Source organism: Pseudophryne corroboree, chromosome 9 (genome assembly GCF_028390025.1).
Source record: "Pseudophryne corroboree isolate aPseCor3 chromosome 9, aPseCor3.hap2, whole genome shotgun sequence".
NCBI classification, from domain to species: domain Eukaryota; kingdom Metazoa; phylum Chordata; class Amphibia; order Anura; family Myobatrachidae; genus Pseudophryne; species Pseudophryne corroboree.
The window spans coordinates 374,849,696-374,861,496 of NC_086452.1; the positions used below are offsets into that span (position 1 = coordinate 374,849,696).

At 41.7% G+C, this 11,801-nt stretch overlaps 2 pseudogenes; one reads left to right on the top strand and one right to left on the bottom strand.

Annotated features, from left to right (window-relative positions):
- Positions 1-2,570: 2,570 nt before the first annotated feature.
- Positions 2,571-2,690, bottom strand: LOC134964408 (5S ribosomal RNA; annotated as a pseudogene).
- A 1,938-nt stretch (positions 2,691-4,628) lies between these two features.
- LOC134964409 (5S ribosomal RNA) lies at positions 4,629-4,748 on the top strand (annotated as a pseudogene).
- Positions 4,749-11,801: the final 7,053 nt, after the last annotated feature.

An 11,801-nucleotide genomic window follows, 5' to 3' on the forward strand; every position in this document is an offset into this window, starting at 1 on the left:
ATCTTCAATCTGACTATCAGGAACTGGACTGCGGGTGCTCCTTCCAGCACTTGCAGGGCGCGTGCAAATGGTGGAAGGCGCATGCTCTTCACGTCCAGTGTTGGGAAGGTCAGGCATCGCAACCGACACAATTGGACTCTCCTTGTGGATTTGGGATTTGGAAGAACGCACAGTTCTTTGCGGTGCTTTTGCCAGCTTGAGTCTTTTCATTTTTCTAGCGAGAGGCTGAGTGCTTCCATCCTCATGTGAAGCTGAACCACTAGCCATGAACATAGGCCAGGGCCTCAGCCGTTCCTTGCCACTCCGTGTGGTAAATGGCATATTGGCAAGTTTACGCTTCTCCTCCGACAATTTTATTTTAGATTTTGGAGTCCTTTTTTTACTGATATTTGGTGTTTTGGATTTTACATGCTCTGTACTATGACATTGGGCATCGGCCTTGGCAGATGACGTTGCTGGCATTTCATCGTCTCGGCCATGACTAGTGGCAGCAGCATCAGCACGAGGTGGAAGTGGATCTTGATCTTTCCCTAATTTTGGAACCTCAACATTTTTGTTCTCCATATTTTAATAGGCACAACTAAAAGGCACCTCAGGTAAACAATGGAGATGGATGGATACTAGTATACAATTATGGATGGACCAGCGACTGCCGACACAGAGGTAGCTACAGCCGTGGACTACCGTACTGTGTCTGCTGCTAATATAGACTGGATGATAATGAGATGAAATTAATATATATATATATATATATATATATATATAATATCACTAGTACTGCAGCCGGACAGGTATTTATATTTATTATGTAATGACTGATGACGGACCTGCTGGACACTGTCAGCTCAGCAGCACCGCAGACTGCTACAGTAAGCTACTATAGTAGTATGTATCAAGAAGAAAGAGAAAAAAAAAAACACGGGTAGGTGGTATACAATTATGGATGGACCAGCGACTGCCGACACAGAGGTAGCTACAGCCGTGGACTACCGTACTGTGTCTGCTGCTAATATAGACTGGATGATAATGAGATGAAATTAATATATATATATATATATATATAAAAAAAGGGGGGATGAGGGTTTCAGCGACCAACGGTGTCTAGTAAACTATAATAAATATGAAGAGACTAGCTGGATACTTAAAAAATAGTAGTATATTTATTAATACAAAAAATAAAACCAAGGTATAAAACCAATTATAATAAATGTCGCAGTGGGTTTAAAAGCCGGAGGGTATATGCTAAAAATTAATACCAACTAAAAGGATAGCTAAAACAATAATACAAATAATATAAAGGCAATGATGATAAAATATCCAAAAAAAGAGAGAATGCTGCTTATCTTTTTAAGGTGGAGAGTCAATGGAGGTACACCCAACGCGTTTCGTCACTCTGACTTCATCAAGGGGTATGGGACTACTGAACAGGTACTCTTATTTATAGCACATGTAATTAGAAATGGATAGTTGTGACATCACTTCCTGTCTGGACTAATATTATTAACTTATGTGAGTTTTTTAACACTGGTATAACGGTAGCTTAGTGTATTAAAAAACAACCTCATAAAACTTTTCATACATGAAAAACGAGTATTAAATAGTATAAAACTTCATTAAAACAGTCCGGGGACGGGGCCGACGTCACTTCCGCCCCACTTCCTTTGTAGGAGAACTCGTATTGCGCATGCGCACAAGCGCCCCACTTCCGGTCAGTGAATAAGTCTGTTTATGTTTCTCGGTCTGTTCTTTCGTTATCGCCGTCGCGTCACTTCCGGTCGCGGGCGGGATCTTCATCTATAGGCTAGGCAGCTTGTCAGTCATCGCGGCGGCCATTTTGTGGATGATTTTGATTTCTGAAGCTTACATCAGTGCCGAGTCTCTCTCTTTGACAATAGTAGTTGTCCTTCATTTATGTGGCCATTTTGTTGGAGTTTCTGACATCCAGTGAATACAACAGTGCAGAATTCCGTTTTGGAAGCAGCGAAAAATAAAAATAAAAAGATGTATATGTTAGTGTCTATTCTATTATAGAATTTTCAATTATCATAATGTGATCTGAGACTTTTAATTGGGGGAGTTTTGAGAATGTAAATAACAATTGTTGCAAAAAAGTGATGTTTCTTGTTCAAACAGCGAGGTGGACAGAACATAGAATTAAACCATAGACCATATTTATACTAGTCAATTTGTGGCATAAAAAAGTTTTGAATACATTTTTTGACCTTAGAGGAGTAATAGATAACCTTGTATACATGGTATAGGCATAGGAATAATTTCAGAATGGTGATAGTCAGTGAGGAGATAAAAATATAAATATAAACTAGTTTCTGATATCAATTATGTGCATATGTGCTAGACAGCGTGGAAACATTTAGGATACGTTAGTATATTAATATAATATTACTCAGTCATATACTAGTTTCTGGTGGTATATATAGAAAAATAGTGCATATGTGTATGACTGGTTGTGAGAGTTGGTGATGTGTTAAATTGATTATTGCTACCAAGAACCTGTGCAATGGTGATTTAGCCGTCTATTAGTATTATTTTTGAGCCTGACAAGGCTCGCTCTTCTACAGTACCCAATATTCGCAAGTAGTTACCCACTTGTTACTGATTGGGCCCAACACTGCTTAGCTTCCAAGATCGGACGGGATTGGGCGTAGAACCAGTGCGGTATGACTGTAGCATATAATGGAATGAGTCAGGCATACACTATAAAAGATTTTTATTAAGATAATTAGTGACTATATACAGTGTTTTACAAATGGTGGTGATCGGAAAGTAAGTATGATGATGTGAACCAAGCTTGAAAAGAAGAGAATTGGCTTATCTGTATCCAGAAGATTTTGGAGGGGGGTACTTCTCTCATAGAAATGGAGCGATTTCATATCCCTCATTGAAGCCCATGGGGTGTGCAGTTTTTAGTTGGAATATCCAAAACATCTCTCTTTGAGAGAGTTTCTTGGCAAGGTCTCCACCCCTTTCGCCACTGGTCACGTGTTCGATGGCTTTGAAAGTCATCTCTTCTGGATTAGAATTGTGTTCCAGTTTAAAATGTCTGTACAGTAAGTGAGTCTCTACTTTGTTTTTGATACTTCGTACATGTTCTTGTACTCTAATTTTCAAGGTTCTTTTTGTTTTACCTACATATTTTTTGTGGCATGTACATTCCAACAAATAGATTACAGATGTAATATTACAGTTCATGAATTCTTTGATTTTGAATTCTTGTGTGCCGTCTGTATTGCAGAAGGTTTTTCTGTTGGGATTAAGAAATTTGCAGATGTTGCAGTGTCCACACTTGTAAGATCCGATGCATTTGGGGAGAGAGTTGGAATTTCCCTCTAATGGTATTTCTTTTAGCATGCTGGGCGCGAGGATGTCTTTCAAATTACGTGATTTTCGGAATACTAGTTCTGGTTGTGGTGGAAGGATCTTCTTTAAGATGGGGTCCATTAAAAGTATGTCCCAGTGGGTTCTTAGTGAAGTCCTGATGGTTTGTTCATGAGAACTGTAAGTAGTAACGAAGGAAATGGACTCCTTTTGTGCCGTGTTTTCCTTATAGGTCAGCAAATTTTCTCTCTCCAAATTTCTTGTCTTGGTAACAGCTTTGTCTAGTATAGTTTTTGGATATAATTTATCCTCGAATCTTTTTCTGTATATTTCAAGTTGTTCCTCACATTCTTCGTTTTTGTTGCAATTCCTCCTTATTCTATGGAATTGCAACAAAAACGAAGAATGTGAGGAACAACTTGAAAACACGGCACAAAAGGAGTCCATTTCCTTCGTTACTACTTACAGTTCTCATGAACAAACCATCAGGACTTCACTAAGAACCCACTGGGACATACTTTTAATGGACCCCATCTTAAAGAAGATCCTTCCACCACAACCAGAACTAGTATTCCGAAAATCACGTAATTTGAAAGACATCCTCGCGCCCAGCATGCTAAAAGAAATACCATTAGAGGGAAATTCCAACTCTCTCCCCAAATGCATCGGATCTTACAAGTGTGGACACTGCAACATCTGCAAATTTCTTAATCCCAACAGAAAAACCTTCTGCAATACAGACGGCACACAAGAATTCAAAATCAAAGAATTCATGAACTGTAATATTACATCTGTAATCTATTTGTTGGAATGTACATGCCACAAAAAATATGTAGGTAAAACAAAAAGAACCTTGAAAATTAGAGTACAAGAACATGTACGAAGTATCAAAAACAAAGTAGAGACTCACTTACTGTACAGACATTTTAAACTGGAACACAATTCTAATCCAGAAGAGATGACTTTCAAAGCCATCGAACACGTGACCAGTGGCGAAAGGGGTGGAGACCTTGCCAAGAAACTCTCTCAAAGAGAGATGTTTTGGATATTCCAACTAAAAACTGCACACCCCATGGGCTTCAATGAGGGATATGAAATCGCTCCATTTCTATGAGAGAAGTACCCCCCTCCAAAATCTTCTGGATACAGATAAGCCAATTCTCTTCTTTTCAAGCTTGGTTCACATCATCATACTTACTTTCCGATCACCACCATTTGTAAAACACTGTATATAGTCACTAATTATCTTAATAAAAATCTTTTATAGTGTATGCCTGACTCATTCCATTATATGCTACAGTCATACCGCACTGGTTCTACGCCCAATCCCGTCCGATCTTGGAAGCTAAGCAGTGTTGGGCCCAATCAGTAACAAGTGGGTAACTACTTGCGAATATTGGGTACTGTAGAAGAGCGAGCCTTGTCAGGCTCAAAAATAATACTAATAGACGGCTAAATCACCATTGCACAGGTTCTTGGTAGCAATAATCAATTTAACACATCACCAACTCTCACAACCAGTCATACACATATGCACTATTTTTCTATATATACCACCAGAAACTAGTATATGACTGAGTAATATTATATTAATATACTAACGTATCCTAAATGTTTCCACGCTGTCTAGCACATATGCACATAATTGATATCAGAAACTAGTTTATATTTATATTTTTATCTCCTCACTGACTATCACCATTCTGAAATTATTCCTATGCCTATACCATGTATACAAGGTTATCTATTACTCCTCTAAGGTCAAAAAATGTATTCAAAACTTTTTTATGCCACAAATTGACTAGTATAAATATGGTCTATGGTTTAATTCTATGTTCTGTCCACCTCGCTGTTTGAACAAGAAACATCACTTTTTTGCAACAATTGTTATTTACATTCTCAAAACTCCCCCAATTAAAAGTCTCAGATCACATTATGATAATTGAAAATTCTATAATAGAATAGACACTAACATATACATCTTTTTATTTTTATTTTTCGCTGCTTCCAAAACGGAATTCTGCACTGTTGTATTCACTGGATGTCAGAAACTCCAACAAAATGGCCACATAAATGAAGGACAACTACTATTGTCAAAGAGAGAGACTCGGCACTGATGTAAGCTTCAGAAATCAAAATCATCCACAAAATGGCCGCCGCGATGACTGACAAGCTGCCTAGCCTATAGATGAAGATCCCGCCCGCGACCGGAAGTGACGCGACGGCGATAACGAAAGAACAGACCGAGAAACATAAACAGACTTATTCACTGACCGGAAGTGGGGCGCTTGTGCGCATGCGCAATACGAGTTCTCCTACAAAGGAAGTGGGGCGGAAGTGACGTCGGCCCCGTCCCCGGACTGTTTTAATGAAGTTTTATACTATTTAATACTCGTTTTTCATGTATGAAAAGTTTTATGAGGTTGTTTTTTAATACACTAAGCTACCGTTATACCAGTGTTAAAAAACTCACATAAGTTAATAATATTAGTCCAGACAGGAAGTGATGTCACAACTATCCATTTCTAATTACATGTGCTATAAATAAGAGTACCTGTTCAGTAGTCCCATACCCCTTGATGAAGTCAGAGTGACGAAACGCGTTGGGTGTACCTCCATTGACTCTCCACCTTAAAAAGATAAGCAGCATTCTCTCTTTTTTTGTATATTTTATCATCATTGCCTTTATATTATTTGTATTATTGTTTTAGCTATCCTTTTAGTTGGTATTAATTTTTAGCATATACCCTCCGGCTTTTAAACCCACTGCGACATTTATTATAATTGGTTTTATACCTTGGTTTTATTTTTTGTATTAATAAATATACTACTATTTTTTAAGTATCCAGCTAGTCTCTTCATATTTATTATAGTTTACTAGACACCGTTGGTCGCTGAAACCCTCATCCCCCCTTTTTTTTATACAATTTAACCTAGGCAGTTTATCCCAGCCTAATACTTGAGGGTTAGCTGACGCCTTGAATTATGTAAGGAGTGTCTGATTCTGTCATATTTATCTATCTCACACACACCTGTGGCGCCATACTTCCACTGCCCAATATATATATATATATATATATATAATATCACTAGTACTGCAGCCGGACAGGTATATATATTTATTATGTAATGACTGATGACGGACCTGCTGGACACTGTCAGCTCAGCAGCACCGCAGACTGCTACAGCAAGCTACTATAGTAGTATGTATCAAGAAGAAAGAAAAGAAAAAAAACACGGGTAGGTGGTATACATATACAATTATATATATATTATATACAATTATATATATATATATATATATATTAAACTGGTGGTGATTAATTAAACTGGTGGTCAGGTCACTGGTCACACTATCAGCAACTTGCAACTGCAAGTAGTACTCCTAAGCAGACAATCACAATATATACTGGTGGTCAGTGTGGTCACAATGGCAGTGTGGCACTCTGGCAGCAGAGTGCCAGCAAAAGTGTGCACTGTACGTTAAAATATGTACTCCTGCTCTCAGACTGTAACTGCTCCCCACTGTCAGTGTCTCCCCCACAAGTCAGATATACAGTCACACTATCACTTCAGCAAGTAGTAGTACTCCTCCTAATGCTCCCCAAAATTACTAAAGTAAATAATACTGTGTCTCTCTCTACTCTAGTAGTCTCACTCTCTATAAACGGAGAGGACGCCAGCCATGTCCTCTCCCTATCAATCTCAATGCACGTGTGAAAATGGCGGCGACGCGCGGCTCCTTATATAGAATCCGAGTCTCGCGATAGAATCCGAGCCTCGCGAGAATCCGACAGCGGGATGATGACGTTCGGGCACGCTCGGGTTAACCGAGCAAGGCGGGAAGATCCGAGTCGCTCGGCCCCGTGTAAAAAAAACGGAAGTTCGGGCGGGTTCGGTTTCCGAGGAACCGAACCCGCTCATCTCTACGTGTGAGTGTATATACATTTTAGGATATTCTCCAGCTTTCTATCAGCAGGTTCCTTTAGGGCGGCCGTATCAGGAGAGGGTAGTGCTACCTGTTTAGACAAGCGTGTGAGCGCTTTATCCACCCTAGGGGGTGTTTCCCAACGTGCCCTATCCTCTGGCGGGAAAGGGTACGATGCCAATAACCTTTTAGGAATTATCAGTTTTTTATCGGGGGAAACCCACGCCTCATCACACACTTCATTTAATTCCTCGGATACAGGAAAAACTACAGGCAGTTTTTTCTCACCAAACATAATACCCTTTTTAGTGGTACTTGTATTATCAGAGATATGCAATACATTTTTCATTGCTTCAATCATGTAACGTGTGGCCCTAGTGGAAGTCACGTTTGTCTCCTCATCATCGACACTGGAGTCAGTATCCGTGTCTGTGTCTGCCATTTGAGGTAACGGGCGTTTTAGAGCCCCTGATGGCGTTTGAGACCCCTGGACAGGCACAAGCTGAGTAGCCGGCTGTCTCATGTCATCAACTGTCTGTCGTAAAGAGCTGACACTGTCACGCAATTCCTTCCATAAGCTCATCCACTCAGGTGTCGACTCCCTAGGGGGTGACAACTCTATAATAGGCAATTGCTCCGCCTCCATCTCATTTTCCTCCTCAAACATGTCGACACAATCGTACCGACACACCGCACACACACAGGGAATGCTCTGATAGAGGACAGGACCCCACTAGCCCTTTGGGGAGACAGAGGGAGAGTATGCCAGCACACACCAGAGCGCTATATATAGACAGGAATACCACTATAAAATGTGCTTTTCCCTTTATAGCTGCTGTTAGTATCAAAACTGCGCCAAATTAGTGCCCCCCTCTCTTTTTTTACCCTTTTCTGTAGTGCAGGACTGCAGGGGAGAGTCAGGGAGACGTCCTTCCAGCGGAGCTGTGATGGAAAATGGCGCCCGTGTGCTGAGGAGATAGGCTCCGCCCCCTTCTCGGCGGCCTTTTCTCCCGCTTTTGGTGAGTTCTGGCAGGGGTTAAAATACATCCATATAGCCCTGGGGGTTATATGTGGTGTATTTTTGCCAGCCAAGGTGTTTACATTGCTGCTCAGGGCGCCCCCCCTAGCGCCCTGCACCCTCAGTGACCGAAGTGTGAAGTGTGCCTGAGTAACAATGGCGCACAGCTGCAGTGCTGTGCGCTACCTTGTTGAAGACTGATGTCTTCTGCCGCCGATTTTCCGGACCTCTTCTTGCTTCTGGCTCTGTAAGGGGGCCGGCGGCGCGGCTCTGGGACCGAGCTCCGAGGCTGGGCCTGTGTTCGGTCCCTCTGGAGCTAATGGTGTCCAGTAGCCTAAGAAGCCCAATCCACTCTGCACGCAGGTGAGTTTGCTTCTTCTCCCCTTAGTCCCTCGATGCAGTGAGCCTGTTGCCAGCAGGTCTCACTGAAAATAAAAACCTAAAACTAAACTTTCACTAAGAAGCTCAGGAGAGCCCCTAGTGTGCACCCTTCTCGGCCGGGCACAAAAATCTAACTGAGGCTTGGAGGAGGGTCATAGGGGGAGGAGCCAGTGCACACCAGGTAGTCCTAAAGCTTTACTTTTGTGCCCAGTCTCCTGCGGAGCCGCTATTCCCCATGGTCCTTACGGAGTTCCCAGCATCCACTAGGACGTCAGAGAAACAGTATGTACAGTACAGTATGTTTATAAACCTTTAAAGGGAATTCAACACAATTGCATTACAGAGCACAATCATTCACAATATTTGGTTACAGAAATTATACACTCAGTGCATGTCAAACATGACATTTGTGTCCAATTACTGACAAATGGGCATTTGTTGCCAGAAGCAGGTGATTATCAGTAAAGATGTTTCTATGTTTTGATGACATGATATACATGGTGTAATTATCGGTAACTGTGTATATATGAGTAGGGAAAACATAGAGTAAGTTGCTGCTACTGTGTGGTCTATCCAACATTTTGTCTGCATTACCCCAATTATTTATGTGTACAGTATTTCGCTTGTACTACTCCTACTGCAGGTAGGGATGCTATACTATGATGCTATATGTTTTTCAAGGGATCGTACCAATTTTTATGCATTCACACCGATGTCCCGACAACTGTGATTGGGACATACAAATGTCCCAGTTTAGGAGGGGAGGCTGGAGGGGCCATTGCAGCTGCTGTGACTGAAGGGGCTTCAGGGTCCAGTGTCACAGTGAGAGTGGAAGAGGACAGAAAGACTAAGGGGCCCATTTATCAAACAGTATTTGAGGCTATGTCCCTGAAAACACTAGTTTTCTGAGGTTAGCCGCTTTCAGGGACTAGCCACAAATACTATGTATCCCCGAATGTATGAAGGAGGGATCGCAGCAGGTATCTCTGATACCTGCTGCGATCCCTCCATTGCCGCCTGCAGCCGCATTCCCCATAGGTTTCTATGGGGGATGCAATGCTACCCGATGTATCAATATTAGGAATGCAAAGCATTCCCGATATTGACCCCTGCAGCTAACGCATTCTCCTGATTGTAGTAGCCCATTGTGGCCTATGGGCTACACATCATGGGATGTAATACCGGCAGGGTTCCTCAGGAACTCTCTGCCAGAAATGGCCCCTGTGCACATCGGTGAGGCTACCGTGCATTCACAGAGGCCCGGACACCCTGTGTCACGATCCAGGTGACAGGACACACGTACTTGCCTCTCAGGTGCCTCTCCAGACTGTCCCTGTGTTCCAGTTCCGGCTATCATCTGCGTTGTTTGCGTGCAGTGCACAGCACAGCATCCCCACGGTTGCTCTTGAGGTCACCCGGTACTGCTGATGCTGCGGCCATGCAGCATGTTCAAGTGGATGTTCCGCTCAGCTCCCTGCGGCCTCCGCTGTCGCTGCCATTACTGTAGGCCACAAGCATGCTGTTTCCAAACAGACTTTCCCTCCAACTGTACGGTATCCGGACTCTGGGTTGACACCAATTAGGTCAACAGTGGATAGGTCGACACTAGAAATAGGTCGACGCAACCATTAGGTTGACATAAACAAGGTCGAAATGCTAAAAGGTCGACATGAGATTTTCACATTATTATTTTGTTGGACTTTTTCATACTTTACGATCCACGTGAACTACGATTGGGAATGGTAAACCTGAGGCACCTTTCCCACAGCATGACAGGCGTAGCAAGCCATGCAAGTGGACGCAGTGCACTAATTGGGGTTCCCGGTCACTTGACGGAGAAAACGACACAAAAAAAAAAACATAAAAAAACTAGAGATGTTCACCGGAAATTTTTCGGGTTTTGTGTTTTGGTTTTGGATTCGGTTCTGCGGCCGTGTTTTGGATTCTAACCCCTCAAAAACAGCTTAAATCATAGAATTTGGGGTCATTTTGATCCTATAGTATTATTAACCTCAATAACCACAATTTCCACTCATTTCCAGTCTATTCTGAACACCTCACACCTCACAATACTATTTTTAGTCCTAAAATTTGCACCGAGGTCGCTGGATGACTAAGCAAAGCAACCCAAGAGGGCGGCACAAACACCTGGCCCATCTAGGAGTGGCACTGCAGTGTCAGACAGGATGGCACTTCAAAAAAATTGTCCCCAAACAGCACATGATGCAAAGAAAAAAAGAGGCGCACCAAGGTCACTGTGTGACTAAGCTAAGCGACACAAGTGGCCAACACAAACACCTGGCCCATCTAGGAGTGGCACTGCAGTGTCAGACAGGATGGCACTTTAAAAAATTGGCCCCAAACAGCACATGATGCAAAGAAAAGAGAAAAAGAGGTGCACTGTGGTCGCTGGACGGCTAAGCGACACAAACACTTCAATATCAAAGGAATTATTCGTTCTAATCAATGGTATTATTGGTCCAAATCACTGGAAGAAAATGACAAAATCACAGTAATTATTAATTCTAATCAATGGTTTTATTGGTCCAAATCACTAGAAGAAAATGACAAAATCACTGTAACTAAATGGCAGTAATGTCGGGAATTATATCAAATGGCAGTACCAGTGGACATATAAAGAAGTGTCAGGATGGCACTTCAAAAAATTGGCCCCAAACAGCACATGATGCAAAGAAAAGAGAAAAAGAGGTGCACTGTGGTCGCTGGACGGCTAAGCTAAGCGACACAAACACCTCAATATCACAGGAATTATTCGTTCTAATCAATGGTATTATTGGTCCAAATCACTGGAAGAAAATGACAAAATCACAGTAATTATTCATTCTAATCAATGGTATTATTGGTCCAAATCACTGGAAGAAAATGACAAAATCACTGGAATTATTCGTTCTAATCAGTGGTATTATTGGTCCAAATCACTGGAAGAAAATGACAAAATCACTGGAATTATTTGTTCTAATCAATGGTATTATTGGTCCAAATCACTGGAAGAAAATGACAAAATCACTGGAATTATTCGTAAACATTTGTAGAAAGTCGCTGCTTTCTGATTACAGAAATGCTCAGATATTCCTGCAAATCCACAATCCCTTCCCAGAGGAAAAAAAAATTGAGAAA